Source organism: Sylvia atricapilla, chromosome 2 (genome assembly GCF_009819655.1).
Source record: "Sylvia atricapilla isolate bSylAtr1 chromosome 2, bSylAtr1.pri, whole genome shotgun sequence".
Classification (NCBI taxonomy): domain Eukaryota; kingdom Metazoa; phylum Chordata; class Aves; order Passeriformes; family Sylviidae; genus Sylvia; species Sylvia atricapilla.
In genome coordinates this window covers 85,637,914-85,662,722 of record NC_089141.1, presented here as the reverse complement: position 1 = coordinate 85,662,722, position 24,809 = coordinate 85,637,914, and the positions used below count along the sequence as shown (strand labels likewise).

The 24,809-nt window shown below is 43.2% G+C and overlaps 1 protein-coding gene across 8 annotated transcripts in view; it reads right to left on the bottom strand.

The window, feature by feature from the left end:
- Positions 1–24,809, bottom strand: part of MAP4K4 (mitogen-activated protein kinase kinase kinase kinase 4) — a 162,551-nt gene that overhangs the window by 60,581 nt on the left and 77,161 nt on the right. The window lies entirely within an intron of this gene.

Sequence of the window (24,809 nt, the reverse complement as noted above, 5' to 3'; positions counted from 1 at the left end):
TTCCAGGGTACAGGTCATTTCATCCCAACGTGGACACCTGAAAGAGGCCAAACAATGTGCGCCCTACCAGTGTTTACTTTTCCTCACTAACTACAAAAGGAGGGTGAGGTCATTAGCCAAGATCCAGACACCAATCTTGCAGATGTCTTGCATCAGGGTGAGATAAATCCCACCCAAAAATCTCACCGGATAAGGCCATTTCCTCACAGATCTCCTTACAGACACACGTGCCTCAGGGAGGGTACGCTGTAGCCTGCAGCAGGGATCCTCCTGAAGAGACCGAGGTGTTCTGGCAGCCGTCCTGGGATTTGGACATGTGACCCAGCCTCAGAAATGGAAGGTCTGTCACCTCCTCCAGACAACACATGCACCGCACCACCACCAAGAGTCCCTCCATTTGCAGAGGCAAGGGCATCACAGAAGCAGAAAATTAAAACTGATTGTGGCAAGAGACTGTCATTCTCATAAAGTAATACAAAAGTACATCCTTTTTTTCTTGAAGGAGAGAGGCAGCTGGTGAGCCCTTCCTAGTGATTTTATGCAGCTGGCATCAATTACCACTTTAAGCCATTATCTGTGAATACAAACTCCCATTGAAACTCTCTTTGTCTTCCCTCTGATGGAGCTGGTGGAAGTGTTTTATACTTATACATTCGCTGTCTGTTTGTGACAGCATGTCTGATTACCAGTAATTTTTGCAGTAAGCTATACTTTTGCAAGACTCACGTGGTTAAATCAAGCTTGGAGCAGCTTTCCTCTCTCTTTTCATGTGTTTCCCTTCAGACTAAATGCATCCCTAGGGGTTTCTAACTGCAACACTCTTTTTCCAAAATAATCTTGCCTGTAAGATTAAAACCTGCATATGACTCCCACACAAAAATCCACCTATGTACATTCAGATAATTTTTAACCATTTGAATTAGCACACTAAAAATAAACCCAGGTGTGTTACCTCTCAGCCTACCCAGCAGCACCTGATCAGCTTGCTTACTGCTCCACCACAAAGCTCAACATGCCTTGTTCTTCCATTCATCACTGCACACTAAACATCACTGTGGGTTTTTCTGCATGCAGATGGCAAATCAATGACTTGTTTTTATTACTTCAGCATTTACAAAATTGCGATGATTTAAGTAGCTGAAGATTTAAGTATCTGACCATGGTTGCCACTGGAGAAACTCGCAGTCAAAACATGCTGCTAGTGGAAATCTATGTAAGAAGATTATCACCTGTTTTCCAAAGGTAACACACCACCTTATTTTCTTTCAATAATAGTGATGCATGATTATTGAAAGAAAACATTGCTTACTTAGGTGAATTTTTAGAAGACAAAGAATTCAGAAACATCTGGTGGACATTTTTGAGGTATGGAATATAAGAGAACTAAGCACTAGATATGTCAGAATCAGGTAGGACATAACAAAAGGAAAAGAAAAATCACTTCAAGTCTGTCCCTAAACATCATTGTCTACATGTCTCAGGAGACCAAGCACAACAGTCCTGACCTGTTCCAGCACTAAAATGGGTATGAGACCCCTGTGAGAAACACACCTGGAGGAGTAACGGGGAAATAACACTTTCCCAAGCTCTATAGCATAATTAAATTATTTCAGGAGCTGAGTTTTCAAATTTAAAAAAACCCAAACCTCCCCAAGGTAGAGCAAAGCCATGTCCCAGGGCATGTAAGTGATGACTTTCCATCCAAACTCCCCCACCTGGAGGATCTGTCTGACCAATGCCTTGGCTGGATATTTATTCTGCCAGCTCAAGCAGGAGAAACTTAGGACTATTTCCAAAGGTTTTATTTACCCTAGTAATAAGATGAGGGGAAATGCCAATGAGAAAATACAGTCAAACAAGGATAAAGCAAGACAATGTTCTGTGATAAAGGAGAGAACGAGTTTACTTACATACCAGATGATTTATATGCTGTCCTAAATCAGTGTGATGCAGAATACAAATGGGTCCCTTCCGTAACTTTGCTTTTTGATTTAAGAAACGGGGACAGTGACAAATCTCAGCTCTCCCCACACAAATAAGCATCCAGTCATTTTAAGCTACAACCAAGGGTTTTAAGAATTAATATCACTACCAAACAGTAGATAGTCAAACACACCAAATGGGATGGAGTGAGGGAAGCCTTCAAATCTCTGTTCCTTTGCTTTCCCAGTACTGTTCACAAAGCTTTGCCTGTCTGTACCCATGGAGCTGTCCTGCCTGGAGAATGGCAGCTAGCAATACTCTGCCTGGGGTTTCAGAGTAAGCGAGTTCCTGAGTATCACAAGCTCCAGTGGGAGCTCCTGGAATTTGGGAATCTTGAGATCACAGCAGAGTTGAGATCTGTGTAGAGGGGCAGGCAGCAGCCTCAGCCTAGCATGGGGAGTGAAAAGCCACTGCTAACCAATGGATCCCCAGAGTGGTGGAGAGGAAACCAGTTTGCCTTCAAAGGCATCAAAATGATAATAACTTGCCCTTTCTTTTACCATCTGCCCCTGACATGCTAGTTGAAGAAAAACAGAAGTCCAAAAGGAACCCAGTTTATTTTCCTTTCTGCTTCCTCTCACTTTTCATTTCTGCCTTCCACTCACATTAAAAAAAAAAAAAAAAAAAAAAAAAAAAAAAAAAAAAAGACACCAAAACCAAACCACAAACAAAAATCTTCCTGGATAAATGAAATCACAACATCAACCTCTGCAAACTTTGCTTGAGTGTCACAACCTCCCTCCTCTTTGCACCCCAGACCTGGCCAGCATCCATTTGGAGCAGAATCTGTCCAGGACAGAGAAAGTCTGAATAGAGCCTAGCACAATAGGTGACCTTTTCTGCTGCTGGAATCCATAATATATACACTCGTTAATAAAGTTCTCACACATGAGGGAGATGTTTTGGCAAGGAAAGTTGGTGCAGTGTTGCACACAGCACAGAACTTGAACAGGGAGCTGTGGCGCTGCCTCCAAGCCGGGAAGGAGGTTGTAATTTCAGGAGGAACCAAACCACAAGAGAAATGATACACTGAGTGGGTCAGTCCCTGCCAGCAAATCCCAAGGTAGAAAGTTTGTATAAAGCAAAGCAGTTTGCAGTGCAGAAAATGCAACGTGGAAAAATATGATCCTCTCCAACACCACAATGAAGTGTTGGAATTGGGAATACGACATAAAGTAGTTTGTAAGAAAAAATACCAAACACAGGCTTCTTGGGAGGGGAAAGTCTAAACTGTTAAAAAAAGGGCATTCACTTCATAAACCATTTTAAACAAAATACTTTAATCAGGAAGGGCAATAAACATTTAACGAGTCCTTATACAATCCCTCCTAAATCTTAACTATCTTATTACACCCCATCCTTCTTGAGAGCCTTTTACTAGCCTTCAAGTTTTGTTACTCTCAAGCTAAAGACCTCATATAAATTTATTTCCCATCTCTACTGTGGTACCTTCTCACTCCCAGCATTCTCTGTGCCTGTTTCACTTCACATGCAAGGTCTCTTTTTCACAGACCCCTTACCCACATACTCCTCCCACCTTGGATCAGCAAGTTAATTTCTCTACACTGTCCTTCAAGCCCGTCCAAACACAGATTTTTCCAAGGCCTTCAGACTGTACCCTCTTAAGAAAGGTTCATGCCACACACTCCGTGACACTGATAGAGCACTAGCCATCCAGCAAGCAGTGGTTGAAGCACCAGGGTGCTTCAGCCTCTGCCCCTCATCCACATACATGCACAGCCCATGCAGAGAAAGGCTTTTACAGGCTTTACCATTTGTGAGCTTTCTGGAAGCCAGGCACGCTGTCACTGTGAGCTGCCCACCAGCCTGCGAGCTGCTGCTGCTGCGGGCAGAGAGCCATGCTCCAGGAACAGCAAAGCAGCAATGCTGCTCATGCACAGCAATTACAAGAGAGCTGTGAAGCTTTTTCAAGGGTCAAAAAACCCCTTACTTTAGTGAGGACTGGCTGGCAGAACAGCGCTGTCCTTATGACCACATTCAGTTACCTTCCGTGGCAACATTTCATCAAGCAGGTGAGAAACACTTCCTAACACACACAACACAGTAGCTGCTTTGTCTCCCCTTGGCAGGAGACCCTCTCTACTGCACGCTAAGGGCACTGTTTGAAACAAGAAAGCAAATGAGCCAAGTTGTTCTCGACAGTGCCATCACTGAGGCTGCAGCCATAAAGCAACAGTTAAATTAGCTGGACAAAGAGGCATGAGGAAGCACCAGCACTCCCCAAGAAGCCTTTGTAGCAGCACTGTGCAGGCGCAGGAGATGGAATCACGTGCAGGCAGGAAGGAGCCAAAAACCACGTGAAGACAATACTTGACTGTTGTCTCTCCCCTAACCACCTCCTCTGCCAGTCACTACGACAACAATATTTTCTTTCTTGCCTGATGTGCCTCCGGTGCCTTCACTGGTCACTGAATGAGTTGCTTGGAAGGCACAGAAACCACACCACCGCTGACCTCCCTCAGTAAAATCCCAGGATGCCATAGGCTTTTCCGAAGACAACCAAGAGAGAAACCTCCTAAGGGCAAATCCCTTCAACTATTTCCAAGGCTAATTCCTTGATCCTAGTCATGATTACTTAAAAGAGTTTCCTGCTCAGATTGCACATTTGTCCCAGCTACACAATTCAACTGTCCATCCTCATCAAGCCTAAATTACTTACAAGTTACACAACAAGCTAGCCTTATACTGACATCTTCAGAGCTCTCACAAAACAGGGAAGGACTAGTCCCCTACTTTCATCACTATTCTTTGCACTAAAAATGCCTGTTGCTATACAATTTCACATCCAGTCCCAGGTTTCTTGTGATCGGAACAAGCCCTTCCTAGCAGCTATTGAAATTAAGCCTATGTGTGAAAGAAAGAAATCTCCTTTATGCAAAGCTCCAGGCTCAGATAATTAAGAGGAGATGCTGGAGAGAAAACAGGCTAATGCACAATGCCAAAATGTTGCATGGCTTTTCTACTTCCAATCTCAGCACACATTTGATGCCAAGGAAAGCAGCATCTTGGGGTTACAGAGCCAAGGAAGGCATTTGCCCACTCCCTGGTCCCTGCTCTGCCCTAGGCAGTATGACCCTCCACCACTCCCACCTGGAGGGCAGATCTCCTTCCCAAAAGGATCAACACGAGTCCCTCCCCACATGTGCAGTCCAGACGCTGACAGGCTGCAGTTTGGACCTGGGAGATGTAAAAGGCTCCCGAGTCCTGCAGGTTTCATGCAGCTGGAGACATTCAACAAGAAACTGAAGTCTGGCTTGAGACTAAGCTTTAAACTTAGAGGGAGGCAGAAGGCAAACATCTGAGAGAAGAGAGGAAACAAAAGGTTGAAAAGACTGAAAGCAGATTTCCTATGCACCAAATGCCACACAGACATTATATTAGCAGAAATATAAGCCAAGAAAGTAAAATACATTAAAAATAGCAGTTCTGGCATAACACTAATGTTCTTCTAGAAGATACGTAGTGAAAACCTATAATTACACAAAGACGCTAATTTCCTTACAGGACAGATTGGTTCAATACACAGCCTCACATCCACACTGACCAAGAAGTCATGTAGACAAACAGGGAAGAGGAATTTATTTACAATCCTTCTTTCATTTCATACATTGAAGGAAACCCAAATGCTACAAGACAAATAAAATATCCCAACAGTTTGGGATAACAAACACAAAAGATATAACCACGCACACCCAAACAGAAACAGAACAAATGAGAGGACAGAAAAGTAATGCCACTTGGGCTTTTCTCAGGGCTGTTTCACATAGGATCTTTTATCAAAATTAAATGGGGCTGGAGAAGTAGTTTACAGGAGAAATTCAGCAACTCTATCACATGCCACTGTTTCTCTCCTGAAGGGCCTGGCACTGTTCAGTGCATGGTATTATTCAGGCCAAAAGCAAACAGACATATTTGCAAAGCAGAGGGGGCAGACCGGCAATGGTACTCCAAAATCAACCATACATTAAGAAATAAAATTTAAAACAAAAATTAAAAACAAACAAAAAAAATCCCAAAACAAATAAAACCCATAAAACAAAACAAACAAACCCACCATAAACCCAAAACACAGGGAAGCACAAGCAAGTACCATCACAACTGCCAGCAGTGAGCAGCTGGTAGCCAAGAAGCAAGTACCTCATACATCCAGGAGACAGTCCCAGCATGACCTTTACCTCTCCACAGGACAAATACCACCTCAGGTGGACACACTTATCCCTCCCAGGCACCTTTCCCTCATGTTAAATTGCAGCTCCCTAGGTCACTTACACTCCAGGCTTCAGCACAACCACTGTGTGCCTAAAATTAGACAGAATGAATTCAGGCTTTGGTCACAGGTAGCATCAATGGTTAACACAAGCAAACAACTGCTGGAAGACTACAAGTTTTATTATGGTCTTGGTCTTCTGACCCCAAATCAACTAACAGGTGGAAGAAGAACTTTGTAATATATTGCTAATCCCTTAGCTGTCCACATTCCCCAAGTCTTCTAAAGCTTTAATTAAGGGAACTGTCCTCATTAAAATGCTGCCAGCGCAGCAGTTTTTCCTTCCAAATATTTAAAACTGTCTGCAACACTAAAAAAGCCCTGCATTTTGCCAGAAAATGAGTATTAAGGAAAGCCCCAAACCCAAAATTACTGCCATTTTCTTTGCAGCCCACCAATTCACTTCTATAAAGTGACATACACTTCATTGAGCCTGCTACTATAAAGAAATAGATTTACCACATCTTTTCTAAAGTGGTGTACCTTCGTCCAAGGTACACCTGCCAGGTGAAACTACTTCTAACAGATGCCATCACATCCACAAACACAGAAGGGAAGACATTGGCCCAGGAATACCCATCTTAATGCCCATTTTTAGTGCAGCCAGTAACCTATGCTCTGTTTCACACCCACAAAAGGAAAACTCAAAATTCTGCACTATGCTACAGCTTCCAAAAATCTTGTAAGCAAAGACTGGTGTGAGATCATGATCTGACTTATTCAACACCAGGTTCCTTTTGTGAAGCAGCCAAAATATGTAAATTGCCCATGAATAAAAGAAATCATCCGATCTGTACATGTGTCTTACAAACACGATTGAATGACACAGTGTGAGAGCACAAGTCCTTACAAGTTTTAATTTCAGGTAATCTTTGCCTAAAGGTTAAACACTTTAGCTCCTCTGGTCCAATATTCATCACTGCTCAGCCTCTGTCAGTAATCCACAGCCTTTCCCTCTGCCTTACTCAGAGAAAGAACTGCAAATCCAAAATGCCAGATGCCAACAGGGAGGACCCAAGAGGCTCAAAGGCCCATTCCTCTCACCTGATGAGGGACAGAAGGGATCGCAAAAACAGCTGTGACACCAGCCCACTGTCCTGTGTTTGAGAAACAGGCTGAATAAACCACGGTCCGCACAGACCACGGGTGGCTGGGATGAGGAGAAGGGAGGAGACAGGACCAAGCCCTACAGGTTTGTCAAATTCAGTTTTCAAAATACTCCAGAAAACGCCCTTGGTGTCTTACACATTGCATGCAAAGACTGCTTAAAAAGCCGGAAGGAGGAGGCTCACTCCTACTCCCTTTGTCACCATCTCCACCTTTTCTTCCCCGTTTTGGTGAGAACTGCTCCTATTAACAGTGACATGGCAAAAAACTAATACCAGGTCAGTAGCTGTAACAGCATCAGACCCGCACAGACCTACTGACACTGCTCCAAGCCCTTAAACCACCCGCTACTTCTTGGGAAGGAATGGGCTCCTTCTGTAAAGAGTAAACCCAGGCCCATGACGGATACCAGACTAGACCCGAGATTTCTGCTCCTCCCTGCTCTCCTTCATTCCCAAAACCTACAACGTAACAGCAGCTGTAAGTGTGAAAAAACAACACCATGCTAAGCTACTCTGTAGGAACAAACAAACAAAAAAAAAAACCAACTAGAAATATGTATGCCGAGAGCAGCTTTCCTGAAGCAGACCTCTCCAACTTGCTTGTTCATGTATGAATGAGATCCATGTTTATAACCCTAGGGGTTTTCAAAACAAGAAGTAATACGGATATTATATTTTACCTCTAAAATACACTTCTGCTCAAAAAAACAGCTCGTTTAAAAATGGGAAATCCATTAGCAAATTATTTACAACTGACTGACAAGATGATGATGTCTGTAATTATCAGGTCCAATCACTCAAATTACAATTTACCAGCAGACACACAAACTATTTGATTCACAGTTAACATTTTTTTCTTCAGCAATTGCCAGGTCCCTTCTAAAACAAGAGAGGAGACAGACAACCTCTATCAGTAACAAATGCAGCTGCTGATGAATGGAATTCAGAGATGTCTGAGAGGGGCAAATTTCCCTTCATGTCTGTGCCAAGCCCTCCCAGAGGACAGATGACAACCAGGGCTGCAACCAAAAGGCTTTTCCTTTGTGTTCAGACAGAAACAGCTGTTAGACAGGTACAAAGGTACAGCCACATCTGGGCGCGTGTGATAAGCGAGTTCTTTATAAAATTGGTTGCTGAGGTTTTGATTTTCTTTGGTAGATTAACGCTTACTTATGCACAGCATTTAAAATTGCCCTGCACTGCCAAAGCTCTGTAAAGGCTGTGCACTTCAGTGTACAAGTTAAGTGCATTTGGCACTATGCTACAATGCACGAAATCATTTTCATGCAGCTGCCAGCAGAAGGGAGCTATATTCCTGGACCAGATGTTTTTGTTGTCGGTGCTGCCAAGCACGCCTGGAAACCTCACAGCTGAGCAGTGCTGCAGGAGTGAATTAACAATGAACAGAGGCACAAGATGCTCACGTCCATCTATTAAATGGGCTGTCACAGCTCCCTCTCTCTTGCTCCTGCTCTCTGAGCAAGGAAGCTGTGGATGGCCAGCTAATTCTTTACCTGTCTGAGAAGAAAAGCCTTTCTGCCTCCATCAGGATAAATAAAAGCAACATATGCTTTATTTTTTATGTTACACCCCAGCTGCATTTACCCTTAGCTGGGAAGGTGACAAAGAGACCTTGATTAACAGCCAAGAAAATAGGACTAGAAAAAATATAAAATAGACCTAATGCTAACATGTTTGTTTTTGCTGCTGGGCTGTGAACAGGCAAGCATTTATTAAAAGGTGTTTTACTTCAAAAATCAGACCTGCTATGGCATTTCACCTTCCCATTTAAAAACAAACAGCTCAGATCCCAGCACAAGTCTCTCACTCTTGAGCTGAAATGCTGAGAGCAGGGGCAGGAGTTTGGGGACAGAAGTCCACTTCCCAACCTCAACACCAGCTTCCAGTGAGGCTTAGCTGCTCTTTGGCATGCTGCCCCCATGCTGAAAAAGCTCTTGCCAGACCCTAACATGCCAGCATTGCCTTGTCTGTCACAACCACACCACAACTAGCAGAGGGGACCTGCAGGGACCAAAATACTGAATAGTTAGACAGCTGCTCAAAACTGCAGGTGTGCATGCACAGCAGGCAGCAAGCAGTCCAAACAGGAACAAGGGAGTCAGGCACCAACACTCGGATGCTGATGAGAAGAAAACGAGGTTTACTCAGTCCAAACTCTCCTGTGGCAGGCCCTACATCAACCACAAAGCCTGTAAGAGAAACTGGAGAGGCCAAGCCACCTCACCCAGAAAGAAAAAGCCCTGCAATAGTCCAGGAAGAGGTGGAAGCACATCCACCACTCCATCCAGGCTGCTGCAACCCTCCCCGGGGCAGCGGTGGGATAACACCGCTTCCTAAGGCTTGTGGTCAGGGGCTCACTTTGGTTACTCTACTCACTGGGCACCACATGTTCAGAGAGGGAGGCAACACAGAAAGGGGATGTGTCTGTGTGTCTGTGTGTGTTATGAGTGTGCTGTGAGCTGCTCTGGAGGATCTTTTCTCAAGTAGGCAGTTCAGACAGATGCAACTCACTCCTGCAGCACAAGCCCCTGTTAAAAAGTGAAACTCGGCAACCTGACTGTAAAATAAATGCGTAACATGTTTTACTGAAATCCCCCAATACATAATACAATCTGATCTCTCTCAGAAAAGGTATTGGTTTGGCTTCCCCAGCCTGCAGGAGCCACCACATCTCCTGTGCCAAGCATGGCACCCCAGCCTGCCCAGCCAGCATCTGCATAGGAGCTACACCCAAAGCAGTGCCTTCCTTAAGGATATATACAAAAGTTTGGAGTTAAAAAAAAAAAAAAAAGCCAACAAAAACCAAGAAACATGGCCTCTCTTGTTCAGATAAATAAACTGGTCGCCTTCTCAGGGATATTTCTGTTAAAATAAAAGTAATGCTATCACTAGAGTCTCAGGGGAAGATGACTCATGAGCAGGAAAGGGCCTGTAATTCTGTGCTCAGGGTATTCACCCTGATATTACAACTTTTTACTATGCTAGTCTGGTAACATGATTAAGTGGCAGTCTGAAGAAATCTTCCCTTAATCACAGTTGATTTGAAACCAAACTAAGAGCAATTAACCTAGCCAAAATGCGTGTGGGAGACAGGGAAGGCATTTACATCCAAAAGACGAAACCTAGATTGTTTGGACAGCTTCAAAATTCACGAGGATAAGGTTCAAGGCACCGGATTTGCTCAGAGCTGAGCTGTGTGACAATGAAGTAATGCACAAAGGGGACAGCTGCAGCAACCCTGCCAGCTCCAGCTCCATGACCAAGGCAAGGATCTGCTGGTTGGTTTGGAAACATTACCAAGCAGCATGGAAGCAGCAGAAATCCCACACACAGCAAATCACACCTCTCCTGTAGATGAAGAGAGGTAGCTTAAGTGAAAGGCCATGTGTTGTAGAGGTCAGCTTCTGCCACACTAAGGTATCTGAACAAAGCCTGTCATGGCTGAAAGCTCCTCTTATGCAGTTTCCTGTGGCCCACTCCTTCCAAAAGGCACATGAAGAAATTCCAAAGCCCACTTAAAAAGAAAAATCTCACAGAAATTGATGGTTAAATTGGTTAAGCTTGTCTTTGCTAGTTTACTAAAAAATTATGCACCACTACAAAAAGCTTTAGCTGTGCTCCAGCTCGTATGAATTGAAAAGTGAGGTTCAGGGGATGCAGAATAAAGAAGGAAGGATAGGCAGGCTATTATAAAGAAAGAAAAACATAATATTAGTACTAACATCACTGATAATAATAATAATAGAAAATTCTAAGGTGGTGGGTGCTTTTTTTTTTCTTTAACAAAAACCTTGTCCTAAAACAGCTCCATCTGTAGTCTCTGAGCATCTGGGGCTTTCTGCCAAAGTGATCAGTAGCAAAGAGCTAGCATTTGTCTTTGAATCACAGCCATTATGCGCTTCAGTGTTCCCACAGCACAGAGAAACTGGAGGCACTCACAAGTCTTCCTGGGCTAACCTGAGCCACTGATCCAAAGCACAAAGGATGAGGGCAGTGCATGTGTGCTGCTGCATATAAAGGCAGGGCACGATGAAAAAAAAAAAAAAAAAAAAAAAAAAAAAAAAGGACATGGCTGGTTTTCATGATCTATAAAACTTCCTGTCTGAAAGCGTGCTTGGCTGAGGGCAGCTCTCCAACTTGCTGGCAAGTCTCTCCAAAGCAAGACATCCAGCTAAAGTTGTCTTTAATACAATACACCTCTTATTACTTCACACTTCTGGTTCATGAGCAGACATCCTTTCTGAGGAACCACAGAGTATACATCCATGCAACAGTCACAGTCCAGTTTTGGCCACCTCTGCACAGTGCTGGCCTGGAGCACATGCCCGTGCACACCTACAACCTACACGTTGCAGTCGCTTCCCTTCAGCGAAGTGCAGGGCTCTGCAAAATCCTTTAAATGGTGTCAGCTGCCCACCAGCCCCTACTTGCCTCACACCTGTTTTACCATTCATCTGGTAAAGATAATTAAAAGATAAGCTGAAAAAGGAAAAAAAAATTATGAAGGAAGTTCCCTGAATGAAAGATGCAAAAAAACTGCTGAACACCAATAAGCTCCTAGTAGCATAACTCGAGTATCTCTGCTCCAACGCTGTGCGTCAGGTTACAGAAGAAACTATCGGCTCCTAACATCGTGTAGGTGGCAAGCAGGTTTCTCCCTCTGAAGCCCTCTAGTGATGGCCAAAAGCAGAGCAACCACGCATTTACTTGCTTTGAGTGCAATCAGGACGCAAAATGCAGAAAAACGCAGCACAAGATAGCACTGCTCATCTGCATGCCAGGTGAGGATGGCCACGTTTCAAGGAGCGCAGAAAAGCTCATGGAACCACACTAAGCACAGCGTTTATCCATGTGTGATTGTTTATCTATGCCCTAAGTAGCCATTTGTCCTCCAAAGGCTGATGAATATGGGTATTTTTGTAAACCATCATGGATTAGACCTCTAATCCAAACAGGAACCAATCTATCCAGAATGGTTCTTAATCAAGACAAAAAAAAAAAAATGGAAAATTCATAAGAATATACGCTTGATACTAAATGTCTTTTTTCCTCTCAGACACTGAATTCCAACTTTTTGATCTATACTGACCCACAGCAATAGACTCAATCTCTGCTCTTCACCAAATATACAGCTCCTGAGTATGTGAGTTTCCACAAGTATATGCAACCCATGCATTATCAAGCTGCAGAGAAAACCAGTAGAAGAAACATCTTCATTTTTATCTAAGAAAATTTCTTATTAACTGCCAGTCAGTCTTCATCACCCTCTGGATCCAGCACTGCCTCGGGGATGCTAAGTATGCAGGCCTTTCCTATGAAACTGCAACACACTGCCCAAACCCACTGAATTGTATTCTTCTGCTTTATCAACCAGCTGTATGAAATTCATTTATTACAGAACTAGCTACATAAAATATATTAAAAGGGCATCGAGGTGCTGAAGTGTATCCAGAGAAGGGCAACAAGGCTTGTGAAGGGTCTAGAAAACATGTCCTATGAGACACAGATGAGGGAGTGGAATAAGGAGGCTCAGGGGAGACCTCATGGCTCTCTACAAGTGCCTGAAAGGAGACGTAGTGAGGTGTGGGCCCATCTCTTCTGCTGTGCTTTCAGTGAGAAGACCAGAGGAAACGGCCTTAAGATGAGACAGCGGATATTCAGATTAAAAAGGAAATTTCACTGTTCAGGTGGTGAGGCATTGGAACTGGTTGCCCAGGGAGGTGGTGGAGTCACCATCCCTGGAGGTATCTAACAAGTGTATGGATGCTGGGTAATGTGGGTGAGTTGTTTTAGGGGTTACAGTGATAGTAGCAGGTGAGCAGCTGGACTGGATGATCTTGTAGGTCTCTTCCAACCTTGGTGGTTCTTTGATTCTATGATTTTTTTGGTATGTCAGAGTGGCAAATTATTAGATGCATCATATGTAACAATGTTAAGCACTGTTTCCCACAGCAAGGTCAGTTCTAACACCTTATATAGCTTAAGAGCACTTTATAGACAAAGAAACTGCCAATTTAAATCATATCTAACTACTGTGTGGAGGGAGAATGGGTGACATTCAGCGAATTAGCAAGGGTACCATCCAAGCACACACAGCAGGGGCAGGCTGGGCTTTTGACTCTGGACTTCATTTAAAGCAAACAGATGTCTTTCAGAGGTAGATCTACTCTGGCTACCTGGATTAGTCCACTAAAGGGTTGTTTTCTTTTGCCATTCACTAACCAAAGCACCGTTAAAAGTCAGGGTTAAGGAGGTTCTTTGCCTGCAAACATGGGGCATGATCTACAATGCAGTTCAGCTAAGCCAGCCTCCCACAGGTCACCAGGTCAGAGGCAGCCGGCATCACACATCCTCAGCCTCAAAACACATCACAAAACCTCATCCAGGTTTTCTGGCTCCGCCATTGGAATTGAGCTTGCCACACAGCGATTCTTTGCTCTGCTACTATCCTGAACACTGGAATTCAGGATAATTCCAGTGAATGTTATGGAAATCATCCAAAGCAGAAAGTGAAGTAATTTCTAAGGCTAGCAAGCAGACTAAAAATAGCCTGTTGCACAGTGGGAAGAATCAGAGGCTAGGGGAACCCCTGCAGAAGACCTTTACACTCTGTTCTTTATTCCTAAATCTGCAGGTTGGAGCACTGCAAACAGTCCCTCAGTGGTCACTGCAGGTGGCTGAGAAAGATGCAGCCAAGATGTTGGAAAGGCGTGGCAGCCAGCTTTCCTCCTGGATTTGCCCTGGAAAGGGATGGCTCCAGGTTCCTCATGCAGCCTCACAACTGTAACCCTGTGGAGATGCTGGGTGCAGGTCAGCTCCCAGAAGCTGCCACTTCTACTCATCCTGCCTGGCCCCTCTCACCCACCCCCTCGGCCAGCTTTAGCGAGGGCAAAAACAGTAGAAAGCTCATCTATGTATTTTTAAATATATATATATATGTGTGTGTGTGTGTATATATTTTTTTTTTCCCTTGCCAGTGGAGCACAGGATGGGACCTGATAGATGCTGGTGTAAGGGGGGAAGGAAAGACCACAGACACCTATGTCAGGAGGAAGCACTGTTAACACAACAAGATGCCATCTGAACATTTGCAAATAGAAAATGCAACTACTCCTCCTTTCTTTCCTGCCAGTGAGAGAAATCTTTCCCTGAATTTACACACAGTTTGTTTACATTTGTAGGCACATTTGTTTGTTATATTTGTAGGCACTGAGTTTGCATTTACATGCTGATCCATTCACTTTTACATGATCAGTGCAAACTCTTAAAATTTGTGTTGCAAATCAAGACTAGGCTAGGTACATCTCCCAAACTTTTAAATCACAATTGGGGAGCAGCAGCAATTCTGACATAGGAACAGATATCTCCCTCAGGGACTCAAATTTGACTGCAGACTTGTTTGACCATGCACTCCCCTCTGATCTACAAATCAGTGCGACTATATAATTTTATAATCAATGCAAGGTTTCACACTTTAAAAATTGCTGCAAAGGAGTGTAGTAAGAGAAGCAGAAAGACAAATTCAGAATGAAAGCAAACAAACTCATTTATAAAACTGATTTTTGTCCCATACGCTCAAAGAGAGGCAATTCCAATAATACTAGTGAAAAGGGAGCTGAGGTAAAAGACAACTAAAACCTTCCGTAATAATGCTGCCTTTGCATCAGTGTTTCCACAGCAGTGACTCAGGGCTGCCTGTCTGCCTGCAGCCCTGGCCAGGAGGACAGGTTAGCACAGGGGGAGCCAAGCAGCCACCAGGATGCTCTCTCTCCCTGCTGCCTCTGCTCTCTCTGCCCAATTACATTTCCATTCGGTAAAATATTCCACATGAGAAAATTATTTTCAGCGATCACGGACGCTCTCCTTTCTTACTCTTGCAGGCAGAGCCATGGTGCTTAGCCAGGACAGTAATAGTTATCCAAAGGTCTGTGGGCTGCAGAATTTACACTAGGATTTCCACTTAGTTCTTACCACATTTAGAATCAAACATTAAAACTCGGTTCAGGAAGAAGGTGCTACAGTGGAAAATACTCTTGATGAAGAGAAACACTCCAGAAACTCCTCATACACCAAGCTGAGCTCACTTCTGGAACTGACCCCTCTACTAGGCAGAGAGAGGGACACTTGTGAAGGTACCCATCATCTTAACAGAACGAGGTGCCAAAGAGAGAAGGCTATTGGAACTACCACCTCCATCTTTTGCACCACTGATGCGCTAGGTGAAGAAACTACCACTTTACCTGGTGGATGTGAGGCAAAACACAACACCCACGTGCTTGCTGTCCGCAAAGGTTCAGTAGCACTTCTGCTGTTAGCTTGTTCACTTCTCACAGATTCATCTTTCAGAACAAAACACTGATAAAATGTTCAAGAAATAAAGCCTGACACAAAAAAAAAAATCAACAGGTAAACATCACAACAAAAAAAATCTGCCTCTGTGGCCAGACTCCCATTGCTCTAATCATGCTTGAAGCAGGGTCTTAATAAGAGTGAGCAAGACTAAACCGTGTGTTTATTATGAAGCACCAATCTTTGCAATTTAATGACAACACCTTTGCACATCTATTTAGAGTATTGTCTGCCCTTTATCTACTGTTTTCTGACAGAGAGGCTACTTTTTATCTAGAGGTATGTACACAGAAGCCTTGTTGGAAAGGATTTGAGACACAGGCTCTGGAGACAAACAGAACCTTCTCCTACACTGATCAACTGAACTAGTTTGCACAGCATGTCCAAGGCTCTTTCAACACTAGCTCAGCTGTGTGCTTTCCATTGCATATTTAAGAGATTGGGCACAGGGGAAGCAGAACGCTTTAGGCACAAGGGCTGTGTTTATTGTGGTTACAAACCAGCTTACAGTACAATGAATTCCCAGGTCCTTGAGCATTAGCACTTGCTACCATAATCTCTAGATTCGGGAGCTGGGCTTTAAGACTTTATTTTAGCCAATAACTCCATACACAATCATTCAAACTGTGCCTTGCAAAAGAAGCACTGTCAAGGGGCTTAGTAAAAACATTTTTGTCTCATTAAATGTTGGAGAGTAACATTGCTATTTTTCCTTTATATATACATAGGCACTTTAAGAAAGGAGGGGAGAGAGAGATCACACAGGATAATCTCAAATGTGCAGTACTAGATTTGTGGACCCATAAACTAAAGAAAGAACCAGAAGAGATTTTAAAATGCTTGAAAGTAGTTTGCATGTGCTACACTGCATAGAACTTTTTCCTTAAATAAAAATTAAGTGATCTACCTTCTCATGATTTACTGCAAAACAGTGGCCAGCTGACTGATAATGGAAGGTGGCTAAGGTCTGCCTACCATTTTCAAAGCAGAGGCTATAAATTTGAGCCCCTCCCTTCTCCATGCAGCCTGCCAGTTTTCATATAACTTGTCAGGACTTTGTATCTCCGGAATTTCTCCTCCTCATTAAACTTGGCTGAAGTCAACCAGCAGACCCAAATGCTATTTGGTGGAAAAGAAGGCAGGACACACTCAGTATCACCAAGAAGCCTCATTTCCTTAGGAAGTCAAGATAAAAATAAAGAATGCTGCAGCAAAAACAGGAGGCACCCACAAGGCAGGTGCAGTTTATAAAAATACAATTAAACACAGTCAAGAGAGATTACATTTCAAGCAGATATATCCCCTTTAATATAAACAGAAAATTAATTCCCCTGACTTTGATCCTAATGACCAAGCCAGATTTTAAAGTGTATCTCTGAAAGATAGCAGCTTATACTGGACCTGGGATCTTTTGGTTGCCTATGCAGACAGGAAGGACATTCAGCAGACCCCAGATCAGCCTAGAAACCTGCTAAAATGAAAGCACAGCGCTCTGTCACAATCCTTATTGGTTTCAATCTGCCCAAATTGGCAAGAGCACACATGCTCCAACACTGTATTGACACGGTTGCCTTGTTATTCTTGAGTAGACATTATGTCTGACTCACTGGGGGTAAACTGAGCTGTGCTCTGTGTCTGATAGAAATTATATAAAATGCAGCCCCCGTGCTTTTTGCTATTATCTGCACACAAAACATTTGTTTCCCATTTGAACTCGAACCTCCTTAGACGGCTGAGACAATCAGAGCTCAGCACTGGGGAAGGCAGTGGCAAATCACCTGCACTGAGGCCACCTGCACAAACGCTCCTCTCAGCTCAGAAGAAATGCTCCATCACTACAATTTGCACAGGTTATTACTGCTCAGATTCATGTCAGAGCAGGCATGACCAGTAGGTAAAATATCTCAGCTGTGAAAGCATCCACATGCTATCCACATTGAGCCTTCGCCACTGTTAGTATTAGGTCCAGGACACTGATGCTAGCAGTCATTTGTATACATATGAAATTATGTGTCACTAGGGATCTCTTCGTCAATGCTAACAGCAGGACTCCATATGATTGCAGGTATCAAGCCTAATGACTGAAGAAAACTAGGCACAGTGTTAAGAGCTTGAATGCATCAAAACTGCCCACCTGGACAGATATAGTGCCCAAGAATGGTAATGGACGTCAATGAATTCACCTAGATGATTTACTCTTTCTTTCTCAGCGTATCACTGCAGCTGCACCATCAAACCAAAGGAAAGAATTGTTTTAACAAGTCCAGACTTGTCCAAAGAGCTCAAGACTTGCAGAGAAATCTTAATATGCAATCCTGCCCTTCTGCCTGTAGAAGTCAGCTGTAGCCATTTCCATTATGCTCCAATACTAAACATGTGCTCTCACATACTGATGAGCAATAACAGATGTCAGTGCCACAGCTGAATTATATCCTGAGCATCGTCTGCTGTGCTATAACAGAGTGTTATCTGGTTCTCTTAAAGCCAGGTAAAAGCAGAATTTTAAAGCGGTCTCCCCAAAATAAAGGAGATTATTTTATGCTCCAAACTACAGCAAAGTTTCCTTTATGAGGCCATAACTTCAGGTTGTGTCATCTAAACTACACTTCAATTTACAGAGCACTGGTAAAACATCTTCTGCTAGATAGGACAAGAACCTTGCACATCAGACACAAGCATACAGATGAGGAGAAGGCAGAGGCAACACTGCTCTCTCTACACTTTATTCACACTGTGTTCCACAATCAACTTTGAGTATGAAGCCACTGCCCAGCCTAAACTGAAAGAGATATGCAACAGGAATCCTACTAAATGAGCACCATGAAGCCTATACAGCTAAAGCTCTATTGCTATTGAGAGATGCTGCAATGGTGCCCTCGAGGATCTTCATGGCAAAAGGAAAATAGCTGTTTATTTCAGCCTTGAAACAGTCAAGTTTCCAAAACAAGCTTGTTAAAACATATAGAGAGGTATGCCCCCAAGGAAAACGGACTATAAGCTGTGCATGCAAACTGTCTTCCTCTCAGGTGGAAACCTTGCATAAGGAGAAAACTTATGTTGAAATAAGCAGACAGAGAAACAAGCATGTATGAATGTTTTACATCCATTTTCTTCTCTCTCCTTTGCCAATTTTTCCCTCAAACACAAAATATCAGTACGAAGTTGCTCTTCACAAGGACACAGTCATGCAGAGCCTTGGTGCTCAACATCAGCTCTCTCCAGCCGTATAAATTCCCAAGCTGCTGGGTAACAGCCACAGCTTTTTGCCCTGATCTCAAACCACCTGTGAAGTTCCCTATTCAGTCTCCTTGCAACTGCATAAAACCAGACATCTTCCCCTTTCCAAAAAACCTTCTCCAGCCTGACAATCTTGCTAACCACCTGAGTAATCAGATGAAGAAAGTGGAAGTTTGCCCTTTACCCAAACTGGTGCCAGCACTGCTCCAGGAAATTTCTTGGATTGTGTCCAGAAATTGCAGCTCTGACTTAAACCAGGTGTTAGATGTATCTGCCTTACTGGGAGATAAAGTCACTGCTCCTCTTAAGGACAAAAGGCTCTTTATAGTTAAATGCCATTCTGCTCTGTTAGAACAGTGAGCTGGCAATCCAAGAAATTTCCCAGCCACCCAAGGGCAGTGGTGTTGTGACATGTCTGGCACCCCTGCAAGGCTCTATGCACTGCCCTTGCCCTGAACATGGACAGAACCACCTCTGCCTGACCCACAGGTGAGTCTTGCAGGAAACGGGCAGCTAGGAGCTGCAGCAGAGCTTGGTCCCACACAGACATCAGCCAGCACCCAGGGCTGAACCTCCTGGCATCAGGTCCATGGTAAAGTAGAGGGAAGAACCATGCCAAGCTGCTGGGTGAGGGCATGCAGCGGAGACAGGTGAGGGATCTCAATTAAAGAAGGAAATAGTCAATTATACAAATGCTCAGCAGCTCAAAAAAGGCTGCTCTACTGGCTGCAAAACTATTGTAGCTCTTTTTGACCTTCTCCAAAACCAGATGTTACAGCTCAAGGGACCACTCTGTCCAGCTCTGTTTTCCTCTGAACTGCAATATATAGTTCCCAGCAGCTTTTTGTTTGGTTTGGGGGTTTTGTTTTGGTTTGGGATTTTTTGGCTTTTGGTTTTTTCCCTAACCTCTAAAAGATCAGAGGTTAATTAGCTCCAGGAGAACTGGACAGCAAGGCTATCAAGGTTGTAAATAGCTTTCCTATTTATTTCTTTTCCACAAAACAATTCTTTATTTTGCCAGGTAACTGTTTAACCAAAGACTGTAAAATGTTGCACAGACTAGTAGCAAGCAATCTCTCATTTCAGGGACAAGCAAGTAGAATGCCAGTACTCTCCATGGAACAATCTGGATTTTCAGGTCCCTGATCCATTTTTCCCAATGCACATTAAGAAGAAATTACTCCTATGAAGCACTGGAAGGGCAAAGGCTTTTGGTAACTCTGTTGACTTCAGGTTTGCTTTGGCTAACTTCACAGTAAGTACAGCCATGGACTGCTACATAAGTACTTTATCAGGCAGCTGCACTAAGCCAGATAAAGCCAGGTAAAGCACTGCATTCATATCTCTGCACTAAAAGGATGGCCCCTGTTCAGCTTCTCGAGGCTGGATTGACCCAGTTCTGTTGCACAGGCCCACAACGATCTGTATTTCCCAATTTTCCAGAGTAAGCCATCAACTTCTGCCCCACCCCCTTTAAACAAATGAAAATCCATGGATTGTCTTTGAGTTTTCATGGAGAAAGCAAGAACATACATAATAGGGCTAACTTGGTTTGGCTAATTATTTCATTTTTCCCTCATTTTGTCTTCTAGTTTATGTGAGAACCCACATTTTTATTTATCTGCAGTTTTTCTGGAGACTGCTTTGAGATTTCCTATGGAAAATGGACACATTATCCAACGATTGTAGTTTATACTGCCATGCAGGCCATAAGATACAGACTCACAACAATCAAAGTGACTTTCCTACTTTGGCAGAAATAAGCAGTCAGCAGAGTAAGGAAGATGGCAAAGGGAACCTTTTCTGTCTAGGTATGGGAGATGTGCCATGTTTCTCTGCAGGCCTGGAGGCTTTGGTCTGAGGTTGCTAATTTTTCTGCAGAGGGCACACAAAGAAATAGCAAGACAGGCAAGCACTAAAAGCAGTCCAAGTTCTTTCATAAATCAGCAGGATACAGTATCCAGTTGTTTACTTAGCATAATTTTACACAGACTAGATTGGACAAGTCATGAAACACTGGGCACAAGAGCTGAGAAATGCTGCTATTAAAAAAGGCATGTGGAAAACTTTCCCAAGGGATGCCAAGAGTGTGTGTGGGAAGAGGTAGGAGGAAGAAGCAGCAGAGTCAGGGGTTATAACAAACAGAAGAGAAGCAATTGTGTTTTTCTCTCAAAATCAGTCACTAAACTTTTCAAAGAGAAAAGCATTGCTGGAAGCAGAACACAGGAGTGACACTGGAAACAACCATGTAGCTGCAAGGAAAGGCTCCAAAGCAGTTAAAGCAGAGTCAAGCTTTAGAATGCAATGCAAGTTAACAGCTTTGATGCAGGAGATTTGCCAAGTAAGCTTTGCTAAGGTTTTAAATGCTATTTGTTTCACAAGAAAACAGATTCGTCTAACTAAACAGAGACTGCCAAATCTTAGGAGCCATGGCAATTTTGCAATCATGGAAACCTAACAGTATGGTCATCGAGTGGAAGGGATCAACATGGATTGAACACCAACTTCTCCAAACCAATGTCACAGAAGGAAGAGACCTTACAACAGCAAGATTAACAACAGACTATATAATGGCTCCCTCACAAAAAGCATGCTGCATGGGATTCATCCTATATGTGTAGATTTTGTAAAACAATTTTTAAAGTGCACATATGCTGATACTCTGCACTGTTCCCCTTATACGGTCATTGGGCTCATTCCAGTAAGGAATGAGAATAGCTTTTCATTGATGAAAACTGGTGGATTTTTTAGTTTTGTTTGTTCTATGGTCCAGTGAAATTTTTTCAGCCTACGTGCACTGAAGCTTTGCCCTCCAAAAGTGAAAAAAAGACCTACCTGTGCACCATTCTGCAGTAAAACTTACAGATCTTTAGGTCTTACAGTTCCATTAGTGCTTGCTCTAGGGCTGTAGATCTAAAGAACTGTAAAGATCCAGTCTTCTAAGTATTTTCCTTATTTGTTTAGAAAGGGGGAAAGTAGAAGAGGCAGGGAAGTTTTATGTACATCAACATCCCCAACATTTCAGGGAGCAGAACAAACTAGTCATAATTTATTCAAAGATCAAGCTGATAGGCTTCAGCCCACCTCCTCTTTTCTCATCCTTGCCACCGTTCTTTTCAAAATTAAAATCCAAAGAGAAAACCACAAGAAAAGATGAGAAGGATGAAGAGCATTTCCACAGTGCCATATGCACTACAGAGTTGTAATATTTCTTCCAGTGCCTCTAGTCAGAGGTTATACTCCCTCATTTTCTTCATGCCAACCAAAACTTTTTAAGGAAAGCCTTCACTCTGACATCCCTCCTGTTTCAGTGATCAAAGCTTTATAGCCCAGAACTGACATAACTTCGCTGATCCTGTGCAATGTGTGAATTGCAGAATCATGGCCTTGAAAACCGAAAATCTGGGGTGTGCCCACAGAGCATGCCAATACATTAGGTTTTCTAATTTGTTAAGCATTTGGCAAAGCAAGCACTGGATCAGAGGTATCCCAGAAGAAAGGAAGTCTTGTGTCTGTTCTCAGTTCAGGTTAGTCAGAATAATCAGATATCCCCCATGGCACCACTTGAATTTAAGCAGAAAGACATAACACTGCCAGTAAAATACGCACATAGGCACAAATCACCTAAAGCTTCAAGGAACCACTCATCAGAAAACCACAATTTCAGTTTTGTGAAAGTTTCCTCTCAAGCCTCTTTCTCCATGGGCATGGATATTACCATTAGCAGTTCATCTAACCGTAGCTCTTAAAGCAGGCAAAGAGGTGAATTTGTGGCTGTGGTTCCCTCAGCATTTCTTCTGGAACAGTGCTAAGGGAGGCAGTCACTGCCCTCTCTGCCCCCATGTTTTCTCCTCCCATCGTCCCCATAAGTTGTGAGCTAAAACCAGGATGGACCTGCATTTTCTGCAGCAAAGGAGGTGTTCATGAAACAAACCCTTGAGGAACTGAAGCTATGGCCAACTCAGGCAGAAATATTAATTTAAGCTACTGCCACTTCTTCCTGATGACCAGCAGTGGCTTTTTTCCAGTCTCATGCCACCTTCTTCATAGCAACTACACAAGAGTTTGCAATATCATGTGCTGAACCCAATGAAACCATCTAGGCTATAAATAACCAGGGAGAGAAGTAATGGTATTTTAAACTGGAACCAGAGCCCATTCACTGCTCCAGACCACCACCTGGCCCCAAGGCAGCTGTGTTGGCACAAGTGCTGGGAAACAGGCAAGGAACCAGCAAGCACGGCTGGACTAGAACATCCTACAGCCACATCTGCCACTGAGAAAATGGTACATGCAACAGTATCACCCATGCCTGGTGTTAAAAAGTGGAGCCGATTTAGTACAACTTGGAAAAATTTACACATTTTTAGTGTCTGTGAGCTCTTTACTTTGAAGCAAAAACACATGAGCTCCACTGGTAGGAATGACAGTGCTTTTGACCTGCATGGGGCTATGCATCTCCAAACTCCTCACTCTGACTACCCTTCATCCCCTAAAAAAACCATTGCACTTATGAGATAAGAGAGTGCCAATATACAACACACTTTTCAAAACCAGATGAATATTACAATAAGTTTCAAAATCTAAGCTATCTCCCACAATATGAGCTTAGCCATACTATAGACAGCATTTTTCAACTGTTTTCCTTTTTCTGTGCAACCTCTCTATTACAACTGTTTGTGATTAATACATGCTATTAAAAACAGAGGGAGCGTTCAGAAGAGCCAATCTTAGTAAGAAGCCATTGTCATGCACAGTCCAGCAGGCTGCCCTGTGTAAAACTGCTGCACAAATGAAAACATTTGCTGCACAAAGAACATTCAGTGTGTCAATGTACCTTCATTCTTCTCTGGTTTCTCTGCTTGTTAACTGCACCAAAAAAAGCACTGCCTCCTCATGAAGGTAGCCTTTGAAAAACTTTAGCTGAAAATTGATTTTATCAAGCCATCTGACAAAAAAGGAATACCTTGCTGTTGGCAGACACAACAGCTGAAGTTAGAGAGCAGCAGTCACTCTGCCCATCGATCACTAGAGATTCAGAGATAAGACTGAAGTCCTATCAGTTGACATAACCCTGCCTCTTGTTTTTCTCCTCTCCTGTGTGTTTACCCATTACACCCCACCACTCAGGTGGGACGTGTCCAAGGCCATTTTTACTTGTTGCAGCTATACACACACTAAGCTATAAAATACTCTGCAGCAATATCCTTGCAGAAGTTTTGCTTGCCATAACCATCTTGGCCAAAGACCCCTTGCTCTGTACAATGTACATGCATTACGTAATTATTCCCCCTGTGTAACTGAGCAGCACAGAAGAATATGACAGTTTGAAAAAGAACAACCTCCCTACAGAAGGGCAGAATTAGTCAAGCTTTGCAGATATCACACAGGAGGTTCTCATTCAATTTGAAATTTGAAGCTGTTAATTTGTGAATGGAACTCTATATAATACAAACAGAGTAACAGGGAGAAGCCCATGCTTTTCTTCATCTGTTTTGAAGACTTAATTTAAACTGATTGCTTTTTGAACAGCATAATCTGCAAGACACACAAGGATTCAAATACAGGCATATATTTTTTATTTCTTTGACTGGGTTAATTTCCCCTCTTTCCCATCTAAAGCTCCACAGTAAATCCCCATGGGTCAGTTACTACAACTACTTTACATTGCTGAATTCTATTGGCAACCTGCTCATCATTCCTGCAGATGTTTCTGCTTTTAGGCTTCCTGGAAATACATTGGACTCATTCCTTTGAATAAACATATACCCTCTGTAAGCTGCAGATGTACCAGGGAGAATGCTGTCCTCTATGTCAAGCAG